General features: G+C 36.2%; 1 protein-coding gene across 1 annotated transcript in view; it reads left to right on the top strand.

Annotated features, from left to right (window-relative positions):
* frmpd3 (FERM and PDZ domain containing 3) overlaps positions 1-22,606 on the top strand; it is a 90,096-nt gene that overhangs the window by 17,797 nt on the left and 49,693 nt on the right. The window contains exon 2 of the mRNA XM_030145952.1: positions 20,177-20,288. The gene's annotated coding sequence lies outside the window, so the exon portion shown is untranslated. The remainder of the gene's footprint in view (positions 1-20,176; positions 20,289-22,606) is intronic.

A 22,606-nucleotide genomic window follows, 5' to 3' on the forward strand; every position in this document is an offset into this window, starting at 1 on the left:
TTATGAGTTTTCAAGTATTTTTATGCAACAATAACAAAAAATCGGTAATTTAAGATTTTTTTTTTTTTTTTTTTTTTAATGACGTAGCCTCTATTTAAATCTGTTTTATTCAGGTCACTGCAACTCTGGAAAAATTTGCCAAAAAGGCTGATGGACTCACCCAATTTACATGTATTTAAAGGAACACTAAAATCTATGGTGTACCATATTTGAAAATTGTACTTATGGGATGTGTGAACTGTTATTTATTGCTACAGCATTGTCATTGCATTTGTTGCAAATGATGTATCAATTTTTGATGTCTTTTTAACTGAGACCCCAGAAAGACTAACAACCACTACGGTGGAAACTAATGGGGATCCCCAGTAAACAATAAACAATAAACCGGGAAAGAGCCAAAAAAGCAGCAGCATAATGAACCAGGTTACAGATAGACTAACAGCCAAAGATGCAAATACACTGACATCATATGAAGTAGTATTAAGTGGTTGATGCAAATACAGTTCCTTAGGTATTAAGTCAAACTGGAAAAACATTAATAATGTGTCTGCTTCCACGGTACTGTAAATCCCTTTAAAAGTGTCCAATGAGAGCAGCTCCATAAGTCTCTGATAATTTTGTAACTGATTCCAAGCAGAGGGAGCAGCAGATTTAAAGACCTTTTTCCCCCAGTTCAACACGGGAACTGCGCAACAGACTGTAACTACCTGTACCCTTTTGACAGATGTAGTTTTGAAGATATGGTGGAAGCAGACCTGCACAAGCATACATAACAGAAAGAGAACCAAAAGAAGAAGAACCTGGACAGCTACAAGACCCTCCTTTATGCTGGTTTGTATTTGGATGCTAAGTTCAAGCCAATAAACTTCTGTTACGCCTTTGTGCAGTAATAATTATGTAAATGTATTCTGATTTAATTTATATTTGTCAGTGTCATTGCTTTATTATATTAAAATGGACTTGATTAGTTTAGGCACAAACTGTGAAACAATATTTACATGGTTCTGTATGTTTTGTTAGAATATTTAATGACGTACTGTATATAGTATATGTTCACTTCTTGTATTGTAATAAGTGCAGTACGTCTACAGTTATTTTCCAGAAGCTCAACCTGAGTGTTTTTCTCAACAGGTTCCTCTTATACCACTTGAAACCAATCGTACTGGTCCTTGGTTTATAACATAAAATCTATTCATCCAGATTTCCTGCTTGTCTGTAGATTTTCAGTGCGGTCAACTTTTTAAAAGGTCTTCAGCCTGTGTTTCTGTGACCCTCTCTATGTAATAGCTTTCTCTGGGTGACTAGCAGACCAGATAGCCTCCAGCTCTTTAGTGGTTCAACCTGTTATGATGCAATGCTTTTACCACATTCCCTTGAGACTTGACTTTTAAAGAGTTCAAGACAGTGCCCTTTGAAGTATGAAGTATTATGTTCTAGTTTATGTTACAGTGTTATAATTGGGTACTCAAAACTGTAGTACTGTCCGACATTTCTGTGAACTCATATATCTGGGTGACACCTAAAGGTTTCATGTGAGTACAGATGAGAAAGAGAAGATGTTGATTAAAGACCAAGAAGATTTCCAACTAGTCCCATTTCATCTTTATATTAAAGAAGAAGCAACACAAGTGCAGAGGAGCAATGCTGTTTATACAGCTGATTATGTAATATGTAGCCCGATATCACAAAGATGTCTGATGCATTTAAAGGAGTGATATTTTGCTTTTATTTAAAATGGAATTATGCATTTTAAAAGATTTCCCTGTGGTCTACATAAACTGTAAATGCTATGCTTGGGTCTGAATTCTTCATTAATTCAACTCCACAGGTCCATCTTCAACCCTATTTTTGAGTAATGACACCAGAAAGGTCGTTTTGAGCACTGGCCCTTTAAATGCAAATGAGCCACTTCACACCCCACCCCCTCCAGGTTGTTGACCGTGCTTTCTGTCCCATTCAGCCACTTGAGTTTGTTAATACAACCAACAACTGAATATTTTAGAAATTGGCTTGAAATTTGGACATATTTTCAGTATGGACAACAACTGCTGCTGCTGACAAACAATTATATCATACTCTGAGAAATGTTCGTCAGAAGTCTTGACCTTATATGTGCAAATGTCGTGATGTAACTAGTTATAGACATAGCAAATTAGGAAGGAATTAAAACAAGGTTGAAATCCACTCGATGTTCGCCAAAATGAATATAAAGATAGCTTCGCAGCACCTGGAGGGTTCAAATTCAAACTTTTTGAACTATTCCAAATACACAAATAAATGTACAAAAGACTAATAAAAGTGGGTTTAACAAAATATGACCCCTTTAAACGTTATTGATGACAACACTCAAACAAATGAGTAAATGGCATTTCTGATCACTAAATATTGCTGCCTCCTTCACAGTGCTGCTTTCACAGCAAATACTGCATGAATAATAGTAATTTTCTCAACCCAGAGCAACTAAGTGGTGGTGAGGGGGTGTATTTTGGGCAGTGTTTGACATTATAAGAGAAAAGGGGAGAGTGCAACGAAAGACATGATTAGTCACAGGTGTTCTGGTTGCTGACGTAAACTCCTTCTGCTGATCATGGGGTTTGTTCACGTAATGAAGGACACACTCCACAGCCGTCATGAGTGGGCTGTAAAAGACTATATGAGGCATTCAGGTGATATAGTGAATTACAGTGAAAGTGCAGAAACATTAACACTTGTGCTTAGATATATTTCACAGAAGGTGACTGAGGACATTTCATTAGTGTTCATGCACATGGAAGCAATTCTCTGTATTTAGAGTTAAACCTTTAAGTGGAACAGAACTGAACAAAATCTACTTGTTACAGCTATGTGACGTGCAAATCACTCTTTAAAAAAATCAATAAAAGCAGCAGCATGTGTACAATTGTTTTTTCCAGAGCTTTTTCAACTATTCAGGTGGAAAGAAAGACTATTTGTTCATTTGATGGTTTTCCAAAGTGCACTAAACAGTAGCTGACACTCTTACTGTGCACATGCAGCAACTACACTGTACACTGGTGAAAGAAAATAACACCAGAGACAGGTTCTGCAGGTTTAGAACAGTCCTGTCAAAAGGACATAGTAGAACTTGCAGAAATTATACATAGTAGTCGGTTGTTTAACCCTCAAAGACCTAAACAGCCACCAGCAACCAAAATAATCTACTATTATAAAATGTTTCATATTATTAATAACACTCATTCTATCAATACATTAAAATATTTCAAGTAAAATGTAGTTTTTCAGCCTTTCAGAAGTATCAGATCAGTTATTGGTTGCTCAGAGGCTCAGTAGTCAACATGAGCATCTGCTGCAACACTCATTCAGCAGTAAAACCCATATAGTTTGACAAGTGACAGTGGTTGTAGACGCTAGTTTTTATATTCAATTAATGACATATTTTGCTGAAAAAAAATTTTTTTCTTCTGTTTTATCTGTTCTGATTTAATAACCTTTAAATGTACGATGCGCTTTTATGAACATCAGTAAATTAAATACATAAAAATATGTGCTTCCTCCCCCACAACAAGCTCCGCCCCTCGCACGTATTGTAGCTTATTTTGGCATCGATCCAGCTGATGTCATCATGTCTATCATCATCATGTGATGTCAGCATATCAACTGCCTCTGTACATGTGCCAAATTTGAAGTAAATTGAAACAAAATTGATGTTTTTATAGACATTTGAAATTTCGCCCATTATAAGTAAATGTGGGAAAAAAAAAAAAAATTGTAGAAATTCATAAAAATTTGAACTTTGACCTACTTTTCCCAAAATAAAACTATATTTATTCTTGGTCACTGGCAATCTATAAACTCAATTTGGTATGAATTCAATCAGTAGTTTTGCTGCTAGAGTGTTAACAAACCAACAAAGAAATAAAGAAACAAACTGAACTAAAAACAATACCCCTTGCCTCTCCTTCAGTGGGCGGGATAATAATTGGTGACAAATCACTCAAGAAAGGTTATATGTAAAGAGAAGTTCATTTGGAAGATGCCACAAAAATAGTTCTGGGGCTTTAAGACTTAAGGAGCTGTGTTATTGTTGGTAACTTTTGCAGCTATATGAAAAAGTGCATATAAAAGCTCTGAACAACCTGGTGGTGTTGTTATGTTGGACCAGATTCTTTAGCTAGAGGACACTGTAGTGGATATTTTATGTAAAAAACAAAACAAAACAAAAAAAAACCTTGTGGATTTAAACACCAGAGAACAGTGTTTATTCTCCTTTCAAACACAGAGTAAAGCTTTGATGGTATCAACTCAACATGCCTTGAGTTTACACCGTTTGGCTTATTGGCTTATTGGTATTTTCACAGCAGGTGTTGTAACCCATCAGTGTGAGTGGTCGTAAACGGGATACAACATAAACGTACTGTGACATCATCATCAGTGCAAATGGTCGGCCTCTGCCAGTACATGACAGCATGACACACATATGTACTGATAAAGTAAATATTCTGCATCCACCCATCATTAATCTGCATAATTTCATGTCATTTTTAAGTGTCTAATCGGCTAAATTGGAATTTCAGCAAATGTGGCACTGAAAATAATCCATCCATCCCATCCTTTTACTGAACCTCTTAGTCCTCAAGTGGGCTGCGGGGGTGCCGGAGCCTAAACTGACTAACAAGTGAAAGTGGGGTTCACCGTGACCGTGCCAGTTCATTGCAGGGCTGATGTAGCTGGTGTCATGTAATGGAAATGCCAAAAAATTCCAAGGAAATTCAAGTTAACCATAGTAAAATATGTCATGGAACATTCATATTTAAACCCTAACCAGGGTCTTTTCCTAATCCTAACTAAGTTCTATTTGTGCATAATTCTAACCAGACTGTAACTGTAGTATTGCTATAGCCAAAATGCAATCGTATTTTGCAACATCATCTGTGTTTGGGCTCCTTTGTGCTGATGTTCACTGTGATTTTATGCAGCTTCTCCTCTTGCCTGAAAGAGCAATAACCCATCATCCCCGTTTAGCAAATCTGCAAACACTATATGTGGTTTTGAGAGTCAGTGACAATGTGCTGTGCCTTTTACGCTTTGAAGATATGTTGTGTTTCTCATGTGTACTTGCATTGAAAGCATAGATCTGCTCTGATCGGTGTTTCTCTTTCTTTAATTTGGCCTTGGGCTTTAGAGACTCACAGCCTGGCATTTCAACTAATACCTGCATGAACCCAAGTTTGCAGAGGCTGTCTTTCTTAAGATGTGATGTTTCAGACAGCGTAACAAATCGTCCTGCCAAAGATGCTTACACACTTTTTGTTTTGAATTTAAATATAAGGAGGATGAAATGGATTAAAGCTGCAGAATGTTGTCTCACAAGATTATTTTGTTTACAATTTAAAATATCTCTCAGGATACACTGAAAGCAGATGTGGGATCTGATATGTTTCTTCCACATCTACTATTTGAATATCTAGAGCTTAAACCTTAAGCTGTTTTGCTGTGTTGTGTTTTAACAAAAACAAGCGCAACACAAACTCTTGATTCCTGATGCCTGCAGGGGACACTGTCAAATAAATTATTAATGTACCCAAGTCTAACTGAGCCCTACTTTTATTTTTTGAAATCTTGTACAGAAGTGGGTTAAAATCCAACATGTTACTGTTACTGTTCGATTTTATGTTTGCAAAGAACATCATGCTGACAAGCAGATTCATACCAATCCCTTCAAAGTCTCTTCACTGTTTATTTGGATCCCTGTTGGTTATTGGCATTTTTTTTTTTTTTACATTTAATTCTGCTCTGTGTAAATACAAAACCAACCCTGATTGAGCAAAAAAGTAAGAACTAGGTCACAAAATATAGCATAATGTTATTATGATGTGAGTTGATCTCAAGTCCAGCCTTGGTTGAAAATTACCTCAGTAATTCAGATAATTCCAAAGACAAGCAAATATCAGGTGTCCCATGACTGCAGCCAATTTCACCTTATCTCTGAGATGTGCAAGGCATTAGAAATTGGTTATCATCCAACAACCTCCCGTCAGCACTGCCACAGACTGTCTCGCACGCAGAAGACCAAATCATTATTCTGTGAAAAGACTACATTAATTAGTTGCCCACCTTCCTATTCACTGCTCTCCTTTAGGCCTTCTTTTTCTCTGTATTCATTAAGTAATCCTGGATGATTGTCCTGGGGTGTAAACATCAAGCTTAAAAGTAAATCATCATAATGAGTTGGGTAAGGTCTATGCTGGGCCTCAGGGAAAAACATCAGTATACCCTCTGTAGGTTACTGAAGAGCATTATTTAGGTTAACGCTAAGTAGCAGATATTTAAAAGGGTAGGAGTGCTAAGGTAAGAAGAGATAAACCTGAATTGGCTGTCATTTTCAGAGAGGCTTGTAGAGGAGGCAGCTGTGGGCATCATCAGAATCATACTGTTGGGTAGAATAAAAATAATTAGAATAAAATGTTAAAAAAAAAAAAAAAAAAAAAAAAAGAAATGTCATGCTAACTTTTGAAGTTGAGGCAATGCATGACATTTTCCTCCAACCAATAAATGGGATTTGGGTCCAGATGCTTAAGAGGTTTCTCATTTAGTTCTGCAGTCATAGAAAAGTTGTGAAACACATTGCATGTCTTCCATAGTACAGCATTCTTTATACAGCTGAACAAATCAAAGCTCGCACACTAACTGCCACCAGGGAGGGGCCACAGGTGGTATTAGTAGATCAGGGTAATGATACTAATGAGATCTGATGGCACCACTCAGGAATGTTGCCAATTCCCCAGTGGACACTTGAAGTATTGCAGCAAAAAAGTCCCCTCCAGCCTGCAGAGGGGAGATCCCCAAGGACCACAATAACAAATCTGGAAAAGCTCCTCACATGACACCTGCAGCTGTAATGGATATTTTATTTTTATAACATGGAAGTTTTAGTCATCTAAACACCCAAGAAACAGATTATAAAATTCATTGAGCAGATTTCCATCTGTCTACTGTAGACAGATATTAAAACAGGCTATAAACATTTCACTTTCAGTTCTCATGTATTGAGTGCTTCTCTCTGACTAGTGCCTTATTCAGACTCATTCAGTTTTCTGTTTTTGTTATGACAGAATGTTTATACTTACTCCTGTGTCCCCAAGAGATCAAGGCTCATGCTCCATCAGGCATGAGAATCTGGATAATATCTCAGAGTTTGTGGTTTAGCTTTCATTTTTTTTTAAATCTCAAATTATTTGTGCATATTTCAATTAGAGATTAGATTATCTGAAGATTCTCCTTCAGTGCATGGTCAATTGGATTTCAAAATGTTAAGATTTTGTAATGTCTTTGCTGCCTAGTTCTATGACACCTGATACTGCATATATGTATTATTTTATCACTTGTTCTCTTATTAATTTTACCCAGTATCAACTGGTTTGTTACATAATAAAGGCTATAAAAAGGCTTTGTTTTTCCTCATCATATTTCAAAAACATGTTGAGGGATTTTTTTCAAATGTGGAAAAAGCATTCAATTGAACTGAAAAGATGGCCTAATCAGATTAGGGTCAAAGGTCAAAGTCACTGTGACCTCACAAGACATGCTTTGGTAACAACTTTTGTATAATAAAAAGTCAACCAAGGATGGGTGTGGTGAAGTAGCTAAATGCTACGCTCTGTTAGAACAAAACATCAGATCTTCTATATGTTTATTATGTTTCATTACATTGTTCCCAAAATAAATAAATGAATAATAAGATAAAATGATGACACCATGGCACTTTGTCATGGAAGGTCAAAGGCCAGTAACATAATTTCTCACAGTAAATTCAACAAAATTCAATGCACTTTGCAACAACCCCCCCCCCCCCAAAAAAAAAAAAAAAACCCAGAGTGACAGTCAGTTTGATATGTAACCAACCAAACCGTGTTTATGATGGAGTCATCTTTGAAGTTGTTTATCTTGAGGGAAGTGATTCAGGTGCAAAAGCATGGAAAGGCTAATGGATTAGTGATAATTAGGCTATCACTCTGGTTTTACAAATTAAAAAAAAAAAAAAAAAAAACTGTGATGAAAGTCATATGCTGCTTTAAAAAATCTTAGGGAAGTCATGACATGTTAGATCTAACAACTGTATTATATTTTATTATGGGTTGTTTCACTGTTACTTTCTGGGGGGAAACAAACAAAATGCAACACAGTCTCCTTTTTGTTCCCCTAGTTCCTCCTTTTAGAGTTTGTTGTGTGTTTACACAGCTCCAAACTTAGTCCTTCTCATCTTTAATTTCTACAGACACACCTGTCAACCTCTCACTCCCACAGCGAGCGAGAACTGGCTGCTGAGAACAACACCTGGGGTTTTACTATCTTAATTGGCAAGTATTCCTTTTTTTAGAGTGAAGCATGCCACAGCAGAGAGCAGAGTGCGAGAAGGACAACCCACAGCTTTCCATTAAAAGCTAAACCGAGTCAATTCCTCGTGAGAACATCAAAGGCAAGGCAATCAAACACAGAACCCATAAATCAATGTGTACATGTGTGGCCACACAGCCCTAGTATGAGCATGTGTGCAGAGGCAGATAGACATAGGCTACTGTACAGATTCACAGCCTTGAATTAAAGTGAAACCATTTAACCTAATAACAGCTGGACCACTGCGATATCACTAAGCCTGGACACTTCAGCAGGTTTATTATTGATATCCAAATTCCAATGACTTTCAATTTATCCATTTCATATGGATTTGACAGTTCCATCGGTGAAATTCATGTGTTATCTTGCCAAGGAAAAATGCCAAAGCACCTGCTCTTAGACTTAGAAGGCATTAAGTCTGCATATTGACAATACACGACCCTGAGCAATTACAGGCCTTATCTTCTTGCCTGACAAACAGTGTGCTTCATTATGGGCTTTTAGCTGACACCTTACCTCAGCTTTTCCCATTGAATCATCCCTGCTAATGCAGAAAATTAAATGGCTAAGAGGTTTGTTAAATATATCTGAATTGTTTAATAGTCCTTTTGAGGCTTCCATTAGTGAGTGGAGGAAGTGAATGTCTACTGAAGAAAGGACAGAGCAGGTGGAGAGGAAAAAGTAATGCTTCTGACAGAAAGCACAATGCATGCGGCATGCCATTCTTTCAGGCATCTGACAGCTATAAAAGGGACACTCTTACCATCCTGCCTGTGTAGAAGAACACCAGTGATAGACATTACATTTTGTTGTTTGTCATTACTTTCAGTGTGTGATGGGATGGTCCAGGAGGTTGTTTTCAGCAGCAGGTCAACATGCGATGCTGGCTGTTAAAGGATAAGCAGCATGACCTGAGAAAAAGAAGCACAGAAAGAATGAATCTCATGAAATACAAAAATAAATGAGGTGTCATTAGGTATACTGGAGGTATTCACAAGTATAGGTGAGTGTTTGATGAAACGTCATTTAAGATGTGAAATATATAACAACTAGTACTGATGTAAAAATAATGAATCTGAGGATCCAATGACCCATAAGCAGGTCACATTTTCTCTCATCAGCAGTTATGGGTCCATAATGATGTATCCTTGACTTTGTCTTCAGTGACACAGTGTGGTTTTAAGTGAAATGTCTAACAGTTATCAGATGAGCTGCTACAACATTTACATAATATAAACATTTATGCCTCCCACAGGATAAACTGTCCACGTAAGTTGTAATATCTGCATGCTAGCTTTTGCTGGTCCTGTGATCTCACTTTTCAGTTGGAAGATGTTTTTGAAACGTCACATCACCGTCAAAGTGACAGTGTAGAATAAGACTGGATTCGGTAGTGAGGTGCAGTCGCTGTCCATGGTGCTGAAACCTCTCGAGCTCACAGTGCTGGATCTTAACCAAGGTTATAATAGTTTTGGATTTTTCATTACATTTTAGTTTTATTTAGTTTTGACTTTTTTTCTCTAATTCAGTTAGTTTCAATTAGTTTTAGAGCAGGTTTGTTAATTTTTAGAAGTTTTAGTTTTTCTTCTAAATTCTTTATTTTAGTTTTATTTTTTTCATATCTTCTACTTTCCTTGCCGTCATATTCAAAGAAATCCCATACAGGACTCTGCTGCTTTCTCCCAACTTTAGTCTCCATGTTGCCAGGTAGAGTGGGGATGAGAAACCAACTCTAAATGACAAGTGACGACAAGTGACAGACCGTGAAGTTCTGTATGGTGCCACCAGCTAAAATTGCTTGAGCGAAACAAATCAATTTCATATCAATCTGACATTGATAAAGATGAAAACGAAGGGAACTTTATCCACAATTTTTATACGTTTTAGTTAGTTTTACAAGCACACAATCCAGTTTCAGTTAGTTATCATTTTTTCTTTTAATTATAGTTTTTATTTATTTCAGTTAACAAAATTTTTTTAATTCTAGTTTTTGTCAATTCATTAGTTTTCCTTAACAATAATAACCTTGATCTGAACCCAATCTTCTAATCACTGGGATTAGTGTGGATGAAGATAACAATAATGATAAAGCTGGTGGTCAAAAATACAAGTATATAATGGTGGAATGTAACTAAATGTATTTAATAGGGTTGTAGTCCTTGAGATCAGTCTTGGTCTCATCTCAGTCTTGTGATTTTACACTGTTGTCCATAAAATTGGAATAATTTTGTTTTCAGACACATTTCTCTTTTTATTCCTATTTACACACATCAGTATTCACCTTTGACCAGGTACAATGATTACATACTGAGTCCCAGAAAAACTTCATCAAAAATGAATCACATTGTCACAATCATTTCTTGACAAGAAGTAAAAATATTTTATTCCAACTTTATTGGCAACAGTGTATTACAATTGGTTGAGACTACAGCTACAGGGATATCACTAAATGGCTTGTGCACGTTCTGATTTATGTGTTCACATTATTACAGTGATTTGAAAAGAGGCATTTTTTAAACTCTCCTTTTAGATGTAAACTTACACACATATTATCTCCCATTCCCACTGAGGTAGGTTAAGAAAGTAATACAGATGCCAATCAGTTATATACATTACTCCCCCCTACAGGGATTATGTAAAGCAGCAATATCTTTCTTTGATCACAGTAAAACATGTAAAATGTCACCCTGGGACCATTCAAAAGATTGTAAGTCATCTGGTGCTGTAGTTTCTAGTACAACAGGATAAGAGCCTGCAGACATAAGTAGGTATTTTACCACACAATGGCTTAGCAGTAAAATGCAAGACAAACAATCACCTTTAAAGATGGTTAATGTTCAGTGTTACGGCAGAAAAATTGGATGTTTATCTGATGTCATAGTCTGATTGGAGTGATATTTGTCTTCCATAATGCCCTTTCTGTGTATCTGGTCTATTCTTGACTTGGTGTCAGCCCTTTGAAGTCTTGGTCCTGTCTGGGCCTCGACACACTATGATCTCGGTCATGCTTTGGTCTTGGTTTCCATTGTCTTGACTAAAACATAAAATATGCTGAAATACTATTCGTAAATTAGTGCAAATATTAACTGAGTACAAATATCACAGATATTTACTTCTCTACTTTTAGTCACTGGTTGCTTTTTAGACATATATAGAATTGTCTAAAATGAAATAAACTTAAAATGAAGGTGCAGTCTAATAGATTAAACAGCCAAATGGTATGCTCAGTAAATAAAACAAGTCGTATTACCAGCTGCAACATTAACATGAACATGTTAATGCATCAATTATTTACAACCCAGAAATGCCCATATTATTATGAAGGGGGTCATTTGGTGCTTGTACTTTTGGTAGTTGGAGTGTATTTTGAAGCAAACAGTTTTCCAGTTTGTTTAAGTAAAGTTGGAATTCAGAGCTTTAACCTGTAACAGTGTATTTTTACACTGTGTTATTGCTGCTTTACTTAAGTAAAAGAGTTCTTCCTCCACCACTAATATACACTCACTTTCATCTGTTTCTTTATCTTCACTTATTTTCTTTTTGTGTTTAAGGGTTGACATTCCTCACCACATGGGCTAATGAGCCCCAATTACTGATGATGGCAAATTGTACCTGCCGTGAGACATCTTATGATGTTGCCATGGCAACACAGCAGGCGCCAGCCCAGTGGGTGTACTGTTGATGTATGGATATTGTGTACTGTATGCTACCCATGAATTAAATATGACAAAGCTTCCGATTTAGATAATGGTATGGTGTGCTTCTCATCATGAGTATTTTTCAGTTTTTTTCAGAATCAGTATTTTTTTTACCTACACAAGAGCAGATCTGGTTTGACGGTCAGAACAGGCAGCATTGGATGTTGTGACCATCAGGTGTGTGTAATATGATCAAACCTCTCAAAGAGCACAAAGTTAAAATGTGTTTACCACGGCTACAGAAGTAACCCCAGCAGAGAGAGAGAGGACGAGGAAAATGCAAAGATAGAAAGGTGAAGACAGACACTGTTTGCACAGGACAAATAAGCAGTTCTGTTATACCTGCGTCCACGGGGAGGGGAGGAGCTGAGGCTGAGGAGGGGCAGGGAAGAATCTGCGACAAAACAGTCTGGGTAGGATGAACAAACACTCAAGATCTGTTTACTCATCAAACTATGGATAGGAGGCAGAAAAGGTCATGGATTAATGTAAAAGTAGATGAGAAAGATGAGAAGACAAAACAGTAAGAAGTATTACTTGTGTTGCTACATGTTGATCTGATATTCAGATTTCAATAAAGCACTAGCTGAATTGTAAAGACATTCACCAATTAGCTGAGTAAACCTCAAAGTAATTTGACAAGGAATTAGGCATTAGTTGACATTATTTCTGAAGAAAAGAACTAAATAATGTAGCATGTGCAGCTTTGGAGATTGTGTGAAATATGCAAACAAGTTAATAACAAAGAATCACTTTAAAGTTCATTGTGTAATTTTTAGTGAGTGTAGATAAGGGAATAATGGTTCTGATCCACACTGAAACATGCATATAATCTGAGCTAATTCGGTTTAATCCGTATCAGTAGGAACTGGTGTCAATAGAAGTTGATGGGTACCATTAGTCTACTATTAGGGAAATAATAGCTCAAAAATAAATAAATAAATAAATAAATAAATAAATAAATAAATAAATAAGTAAATAAATAAAACCCTAGAGTTTTTTTTTTTTTTTTTTTTTTAACAATTTGACAATCTATCATATTTATTCAGGTATTTGACACAGATGTTCAATTCAATAGTTTCATGGGTTTTATGGCAAAAGATAGTTCATGTCACAGGCACAATGTGTTAAGTTTTTTAGAGGGTGGTGCAGGGATGACATTGGATGATTAACACTAAAACCATATTAGGTTATTATATAACTAACTAATATTTAAAAAGTTAAGTTACATGAGGTTAGGTTAAAGTTTAACTCCCTTTATTATCCCCGCAGGGAAGTCGATCTCTACATTTTACTCGTCCTAATACCTAGCATTAGCATTAGCACTTAGCTCATTGGGAGCTGTGAGCTGCCATTGAAGCCACTCAGGGACTAAATCCGGATCTCCAGCAGTACTTTGATAGGGTACTGACGGGAGAATTAATCTACCTATACCATTTTTTTGGTAGAGGGGGAAATGGGAGGATCCAGAAGAAACTCACGTGGCGCTAACTTAACAAAGAGAGGCCCCGGTGCAACTGGCCCGTCCAGCTCTGAGGGATAAGTGTTAAAACAGCAGACCACTGTGCTACCGATACAACCCAGTATGACCCACTATGGTCAAATGGGTCAAATCTACCTATACGCCATTTCTCGTGCATACAAATGCCAGTGTATTAAATCATTCCATTCCCTAAAGAGTGTCAAGTCATAACATAAGTTTGTATAGTCACCCTGTGTGTAAAGTATGTATAACACTAATCACTTTGCACAGATCAGTACAAATCAATTTACAAGTGGTGCCAGGCAAAACAAACCCCGCCCCTTGCACATATTGTAGCTTATTTTGGCATCGATCCAGCTGATCATGTCTATGCATGTGCTTATGTCAGTATATCAATTGCCTCTATATATGTGCCAAGGTTGAAGAAAACTGAAACAAAATTTGTGTTTTTATAGACGTTTGAAATTTTGCCCATTATAAGTAAATGGGAGAAAAAAAAAGATTTTAAAAATAAAAAAAAAAAAAAAGAACTTTGACCTACTTTTTCAAAAATACAACCACATCTATTCTGGGTCACTGGCAATCTATAAACCCAATTTGGTATGAATATGAATTAAACCAATAGTTTTGCTGCTAGAGTTTTAACAAACAAACAAACAAACTGAACTAGAAACAATACCCCTTGCTTCCCTTCGGGAGATGGGGTAATAACATTGGTATCAGAAAAAAATACCTGCCTACCTACCTTGTCAGGTTCTTTCAAATCACACATAAACAAATGCTGTTGCGATATATTGAACAACAGAGAAAGTAACATAAGGTGAATTTAAGAAATGTTTAAAAAAGTGGGGCGCTTCAATGATATTTAATGCACAATTGGTCAATTTAACCTGTTGGCAGATACAGTTTTAATCTGTAATTAAATTTTCTTTGCTCCAAAGTGTTGTTGCAATTACAGCTTTTAAAACCTCAAATGAAAGTATTTTCAGGTGATTATACACTGATGAAAACATGATTCTGCATAATATTTCCATTTTTACCATTACATCACTTGAAATCCTCCTAAATCTTTACATACACACACGAGCTGACATTTTGTGGAAGTAACTGGTCTGTTTTTATTTTAGAACTAAAAGATCAAATCAAATATTGAATAACTATTGATTTATTATAATTATTTAGCACAGTCAAAAGTCTTAGGTGCCACTGTAAAGCATCATCTCCCTATTTTCTATTAGTTGTTTCTCTCAAGCAACAACAAAAAAAAAGTCTTGTGCAAAGATAATCTGTTTATGAGCTTTCTAGACTTCATTAAGACAGAATGAGAAATGGGACTTTAACTTTCACAAGTCCTCAGTTCAACTCTTCCAGGAACATGTGAGCATTTGTAACCCAGAATAATGACACTGAGTCATTTATCAGATTCCCTTTCATTATAACACCAGTAATGATTTTCATTATGTAAAAGTAACAACTGTGAAAAAAAGAAGTTATAAAAAAATCATCATAATCATTATAATGATGACCTGGCAAGTTTAAAACTCGAATTTAGACTGTGAAATCAGCATGTTATTGGTATTGACGCTTCCAGCAGAGCATGATTTCCATATGATGCAATCAGGCTTCACATTTCCCAGCCGCTCTTTGACACAACACCGAAGAAATAGTTCAGCAGAAGTGTTGTATAATGTGTGTCAGTGAGTTTCTCAATGATAGGATGCAACTGGAAATATAACTCTAATGAGATAAATGTTAATATTATCTCCAAATAATTATCTCAAACCTCAGCATAATAATTAATAGCCAAATTGATAGGGCAGGTCAGAAAGATGTGTTTACACAATTCACACTGCTGGTTCATTTATTACCTTCATTAGCATGGATGTCATATTAACGGAAAGTGGGGAAGATCTACTAAACAAACCACAAAACTACTACTAAAACTAAATGAATCAGATTCATATCTTTCCATTCTGTTGAGCCTGGTTGGTTAGTATGATTGATGTGAGATGTGTTAATTGTTGCTTCCCCTATGTGCAGTATTTCCTCACATCATTTGCGCTATCAGTAGATTTTCATGTTGTATAAGTGCTCTTCTGACACTTGCAGCTAAAAAAAAAAACAGTATCTCATTACAAACACATCAGCTTTGGTGTCCACTGCAGTTAAGGAGTTCCTGTTTTGTAGAAGCTAATGAAACATTTATTCTTACTCTTTCAGGTCTTTGGTGCTAATTAATATCCTCCTACTTTTTTGTCAGACCTGATTATTATCTTGGTTTCTAAATTTGATGTGTAAAAAAAAAAAAAATCCTCCTGGGTTAGTTGTAAGAAACTGTGGGAGACTGTTATGTATGAGTTCTCCGGGTTTCAGTGAATCTCCATCTATCTCAGCCTGGATCAAAAGATACAGGGAGTGCATCTTTGTAACATATCATTTGTGCTTTTATGAAATCAATGGAATGTTCTTGAGCTTATTTAAATTGGAACACTGTGCTGGGGAAAAGTATTTGGAGTGCCATTAGGTAGGCAGATATCACCTATGTGTCCAATATCACATCATCATCATCATCATCATCATTATCATCATCATCATCATCATATTATTATTATTATTATTATTATTATTATTATTATTATTAATAATAATAATAATAATAATAATAATAATAATAATAATAATAATAATAATAATAAATCACTGTAAAGTCAATATGAACATTCAGTAAATAAAGGAACAAAAGAAAATGCTGGAGCATGATTTATTAAATAAGAACTGAGTCTGTACACAAGATAAGAAGTTCAACAGGCTCCAACATGTTCACCATTACTGTCTAACAAGAATGATGATGACTGCAGTGTCATTCAATTTCAGTCATTAAATGCAGCAACTATTGCCTTTAGCCATCTGGGAAAGGTCTGGTACTGAAAGGACACTGCTGCCTGAAAACACACACACACACACACACACACACACACACACACATACACACCTATATACACATATATACACACACCAGACAAAGTCACACAGATACTGTATGTGTGTCAGGATGGTTGGTTCTGGTGTTGTTAGTTATTTAAGAACTAGATACTGCTGTTCTTTATTGAACTATTCTTCAATCTTGAAGGACAAAATAGCCAATTTCTATTCATTTTCATTATAACATACTACATAAGTGTAAAACTGGCATGCACAAAATGCGTTTCATAGTTTTAAAAATATTACATATTCTCTCAGTCAGTTATAAGCCAGGTCTCCAATAAAAGCCAATTTTTAAGAACAGGAAGGGGAAAAAAGGATAATCATTTGGTGTCTGTCATGTAATGTTCTACCAGTTAAGCACAATGGACACTTTCAGTCATCCATCCATCCATCCATCCATCCACCCACCCACCCATTCATTCATCCATTCATTCATTCATTCATTCATCCATTAATTAATTTATTCATACATTTTCTGAATCACTTTGTCCCCTAGACGGTCCTCTTCACTTCTACAAGTTTAACTTCATACATTTCATAATATAATCCAACTCCGCTGTTGCCCATAAAGTTGGAAAACCTTTATTTTTATTCCCATTTGTATATATTAGTAATCGCCTTCGACCAGGTCCATTGATTAAGAGGACGTAATAACCTTAATGCTGTCTTGAGGCAGTCGCTGTCCATGGTCCTGAAACCTCTTCAGGCCTCACTATGCTGATTCTGAATCCAATCTTCTTATCATTGTGATTTGTGTGGATAGCGATGACAATAATTATTATGATGACGATAATGGTAATGTCCATGATGATGGTCAAACACAGCAAAACAGAGGCTTTTTTTCACAATCATGGAACACAGAGTACTTTTATTGTATTACATCTACAGTCAACACATTCCTTGGTTTCATGTTACATGTTGTATGTTTGTGTTGGATTTTTTCAGTTAAACTGGTGTTTGTAGAAACTTACAATTGTGACAGAAAAATACTAATCACACACAATAAAAGCTCTGCTAAGCAGTGAAGGATTTTTTTCCTACTAAAACGCTGTAATCCTTTCATTTCAACATGCTTAAGGAAGTGTAGTGTTTGTAGAAAAGCACTGTGCAGTATGTTTGATATCACAAAAGGCAACAGATCAAAATAAAGATTTGTACTAAATAGGATCAATTACACTTATTAAAAAAGAAAATTAGAAATGACACACTGTGTCAAATACTCTTTCTTTGAATAAAAGTCTGGTACTTTCTGCTGTTGAGAAAAATAAAGAACTCAGACACTATCTGAGACAATACAGTAAATGTTGGATTTTGACTGTGCCTATGTTATCACTGAGGTTTGGTTAGGATTAGACACATAAACAACTTGGTTGGGGTGCAAAAAGGGTCAGGCAAATGCAAAAATAAGAGACAGAGACAAAATAAACACTGCATTTATCCTAAGTTTGAAATGTGACACAATTACTTTTCTCCTGTACATTCTCTGTGTTTATTCCTCTGTATTCATTCCCAACTTCTGAGGATTTTCTGTATTTAAGAACATCACCCTTCACTAAGTCTTTAGTCCTGCAGTTATTCACACAACTAATTGAAGAATATGAAGACAACTTGTTTTAATCCCATTCACATATTGATCCATTTTGTCATTTTTGTGGTGAAGTTGGGTGTTTTTTTCATATAGTTCAAATGATCCTTTTGGTAGCATATCTCTGAAAATACACAGGACACACAGATAATGCATACAGTAAAAAAAAAAAAAAAAACAAGCCAAAGCCAAATTACTTGAATCTGGGCTGTTCAAGAACTCAAATTCCCATCAATCCACAGAGTCATATGTGGTTTGAAGTTTCATTATGATACAAATTCCAGGACCATGATGTTAGATATAAAGATTCTATGTTCAGATAAATGGAGTGAGTGAGTATTAATTGTAAGACAGAGGTCAAGAAGTGTAGTTTTATTTGCTTAAAAGGATCATGTGTGAGTGGCCTGCAGCCAAGTGGTTAAATGTACTGAGCATGAACTTCAATCACCCTTGTTCAAAGCATTTCATTCCTGTCTTTCTTGCCTCTTGTCTCCTGTCTCCTCATGACTGTGAACTACAAAGGCTAAAAAAAGAATAAAGGCCTCCAGAAATGGGCAGGAGGTGGACGGACAGATAATCAATTTTTTGTAGGTAAAAGGTTAAGCAATGCATGTCAGGGAAGTCTGCATCATAGAATAATGTGGTTGAAAAAGATAAAACACCTTCGAACTAACAGGGAACAGCCTAAAAAAATAGTAGGTAGGATATCCAACAAAGGCTAGTACCCTTATAAATAGCTTTTTTTATATATAAATAAAAAGATTGGGATTACTATTGACATTTAAAAGTAATTATTGTTAACACAGACCCTACACACCCTGTCTACAGATACTTTTGTTAGACCATTCTGGTTCATCCCCAGGGCAATTCACACTTCAAATAGTCTCCCACCCACTGTGAAGTGAAAATCACAAACTAAGCTGAAGACCTTGAAGCTGTATACAGTACTGTCACTGAGTATATTTTGTACTGGGTTTATTTTGCATATAGAATTTTGTAAAACATATTGTTATTTATGCCATTTTTTCCCATTTTTTTTCTTTTCTATTTCACCTTGTTATGGAGAGTTGCATCCAAATTTTGTTGTGCTTCAGTGTACAATGACAATAAATACAATCCATCCATCCATCCATCCATCCATCCATCCATCCATCCATCCATCCATCTCCTGAACCATCTACCCCAGATGCTCATCACAAGGCTGATATATCCAAAACCATTCCATTCAATTCAATTCAATTCCATTCAATTCAATTCAATTCAATTCAATTCAATTCAGTTCAACTGACAAGTTCAATTAGCCTTCATGTGATTAGCAGTGCGAAACACATCCACATTTAAACAGCTAATTTTCAGTTAATTCAATATGCCAGCATGAACAGAATGTGCATAAACATTTGAGCATCAGCAGTGGACTTGTGTAGCTGTTTGAGCTTAAGACTCATAACATTACATTCCTTCGCATATTTCAGTTTTCAGACTATTTCTACCTTGCCAGCAGTTCTCTGTGGTACAGCAACAAATTAAATCATGTTCAGCTCTACAGTACATGGATAAAATGAACGGAGATACCAGTGAATAAACCAGATCCCTGAGTAGCTGATCTCACTTTGCACTATTGCCTGTCTACGTCCCTGATTCGTTCCAAATCTGAAACATTAGAAAGCCTCACACCTGTCACTGCAACTGTCTCGTAACACAAATCAGTGTTTGGAACCCAGCTTTCAGCCACTCCGTAGTACATCATTACGCAGATGAAAGTAACAGATAGCCCTCAGCTCTTTTTCACGGTCATTTATGGGCTGCATTAGAGTGTCAAGCAATATACTACACATAAGTAAATCCGAAAATGAAACACAGACACCACATTTATACTTGTCTCACTTATACACATGGTTATTTGTACGACAACATTATTCATTTTGTTACTGAGATTATACACACTGTCCATGATTTTACTTCATCACAGAGAAGTGTTTAATACCAAAACTGAGCCTGAATATCCTGTGTGTGTGTCTAAACACTAATGCCTCTCCTTCTATCTCCTAACAGGTGCACACGCCATCGACCAGACACTTGTGTGTGTGCGTGTGCATGTAAGTATTTGAGGATGATCGCTGCCTGAAAAAAGAACCTCCTGCCCATCAGTCAGCATTCAGAGACTGTAAGTACGCATTCTGCTTGACATTTTTTTTCACCCACATTTAAGAATATAAGCTACACATGTTTCACAATAGAATCCCTGTGTTAATATCACAGCGTGAGATCATTTACATAGTTCAGAAGTTAAACCCAATTCAAACTAAATGGTCTATTACACTGAAAATGAATCATGTGAACAATTTCCATCTTGCTTTGATCCGACAAAAGCATATAAAACCTATCGTATAAGTATTAAATTCAGAATCCTTTATCAATGTAAGCCATAGGCAGTAGTTATATATAGTATAATTTTACTTAAAAGCATAACCTCTTTCTCTGTGGCTCATCATTCTTCTTTAATAAGCCATATAAACTGTGTCACACACAATTATTCCCATTTCTTTACCCTCTAACCTTCCCCTACTTTGTGATTCCCTTTCTCGTTACCAAGTGGAAATATATAAGTTGCATTGTGTTAGAGGTTATGAACTCTGTCTCTGTGGAAAACCTCTGTGGTATTGATATTGCAATGAAGGTGTGATCACACAGGCAGCTGTATGTGTGTGTGTGTGTGTGTGTGTGTGTGTGTGTGTGTGTGTGTGTGTGTATCTACTGCAGCTTTTGCTCGCATCTGCAACTCTGCATTGATTCCATGCCAATGAGCAGAGAGACAGTGCAGGGTGGTGGGTCTCTGTTAGCCAGGTACATCAAACACTGGCAATTGCCATAACGCGATGTGTGTGACTGAGTTTAATAGTGCTGCAGAGAAAATGACCGCAGCCTGTACACTGGTAGAATTTGCTGCAATCATAAACATCGCTTTGTAATATATGTACTGTAATTGCAGAACTAGAACATAAGAATTTTGACTGATCACCATATTAGACCATCTAGCACTAAACCAAACCTTCAAAGCCTACATTTATTATTATGTTAATGCACAGTAGTGTTGCAAAAACAAGATGCCCGTCAACAACTGGAAGCTTCCCCTTCATTATCATATGAAACAACAATGTTTGCAAAAAATCTAAACCGTGGTGTTTATCCCTACAGCACTTCATGATTATAATCAACTCATGGGTCCATTGTCCCAGAGAGGGGGCTACTTATGCAGGTTAGGAGCTTCTATGTGCAGATTCATTGGCATGTATTTACATATTTCATAGAAACACAGGTCATCGTGTAATAAAACAGAACTGAAAAGCATGATGCATGTTTTGATTGTATTATGTATTACTGAGATCAGTCCAAGCACATATTGTAACTCTATCTAGGTCTTAAAATACACTTGAATCTCTCCTGCAGAATTAATTTTAATTCTCCAATGGACTGAGGGCTTAAAAAAAATCTCAACATTTCTTTCTGAGGCAGTCATTTTCCATAATGATGGCCCTAAATCTGTCTGAAACAGAAACAGAAACAAACATTTAAATGCATTTGACTTTCTTCTCTGGCTGCACAGAATGATGCACATTTTGCGTCCAAGTCCAGCTCCTAAAAATATTACAAGTATCACTGCTGGAGGAGACTGCTTAAGAGAGATTTGTGCAAACTGTTAAGTAGAAGAGGCCACTGAGGACTTGGCCAGCCAGGGATAGAGAACAGAGAGGCAGCACAACCTCTGTGATCCACCAGGGGGAATATAAACAGCTACTCAAGCATATGGAAGGTCCTGCTAACTCAGACAGCGAGAGGGGAGTTTGTTTTCCCACAGTATCTCTCTCTCACTGTGGTATGCATACTGATGCTTTTTGCCTCGTCTTTAAAGATGTATGAATCCATGTTGATGCATACTAGCGGCAAACAATAGGCAGAGTGGAATGTAAAGTAAAGGCATATGAAAAAGCATCTTCCATGTGGGTGCAGATCAGTCAGTGTCACATCTTCAGAAATACTTCAAAGCATCTAGTTATGAAACTATAGCTACATTTTTGACTTTTACCATATACGTTCTGCATCATATTCCTTCTACTGATTCTCCTCAAATGTTAGATTGATGAGGGGTAGCACTTACAATTACAGCTCAGTAATAACATGGTAGCTGTTGGAGTAATTGTTATTATTATTATTTTTTTTTTTTTTTTTTTTTTTTTTTTTTTTTAAATAAGAAATGGGTGACAAGTAAGATACAATTACTGTATAATTACCAATTCAGCCTTAGTGTTCATTCTGATGTATTTTGGAGGTGTGAGATTTTTATTGTTTGCCTTTTCACATAAGTTCCCCCAGATTTCTGTGTGAAGTAATCAGGGTCCTGAACTGAGGAGTTAGAAGTGTTCAGATCATTTCCTTCAGTGAAAGTTCCACCACATCCTATGACAAATACTCCACTACATGTAA

This window comes from Sphaeramia orbicularis, chromosome 10 (assembly GCF_902148855.1).
Source record: "Sphaeramia orbicularis chromosome 10, fSphaOr1.1, whole genome shotgun sequence".
Taxonomy (NCBI): Eukaryota; Metazoa; Chordata; class Actinopteri; order Kurtiformes; family Apogonidae; genus Sphaeramia; species Sphaeramia orbicularis.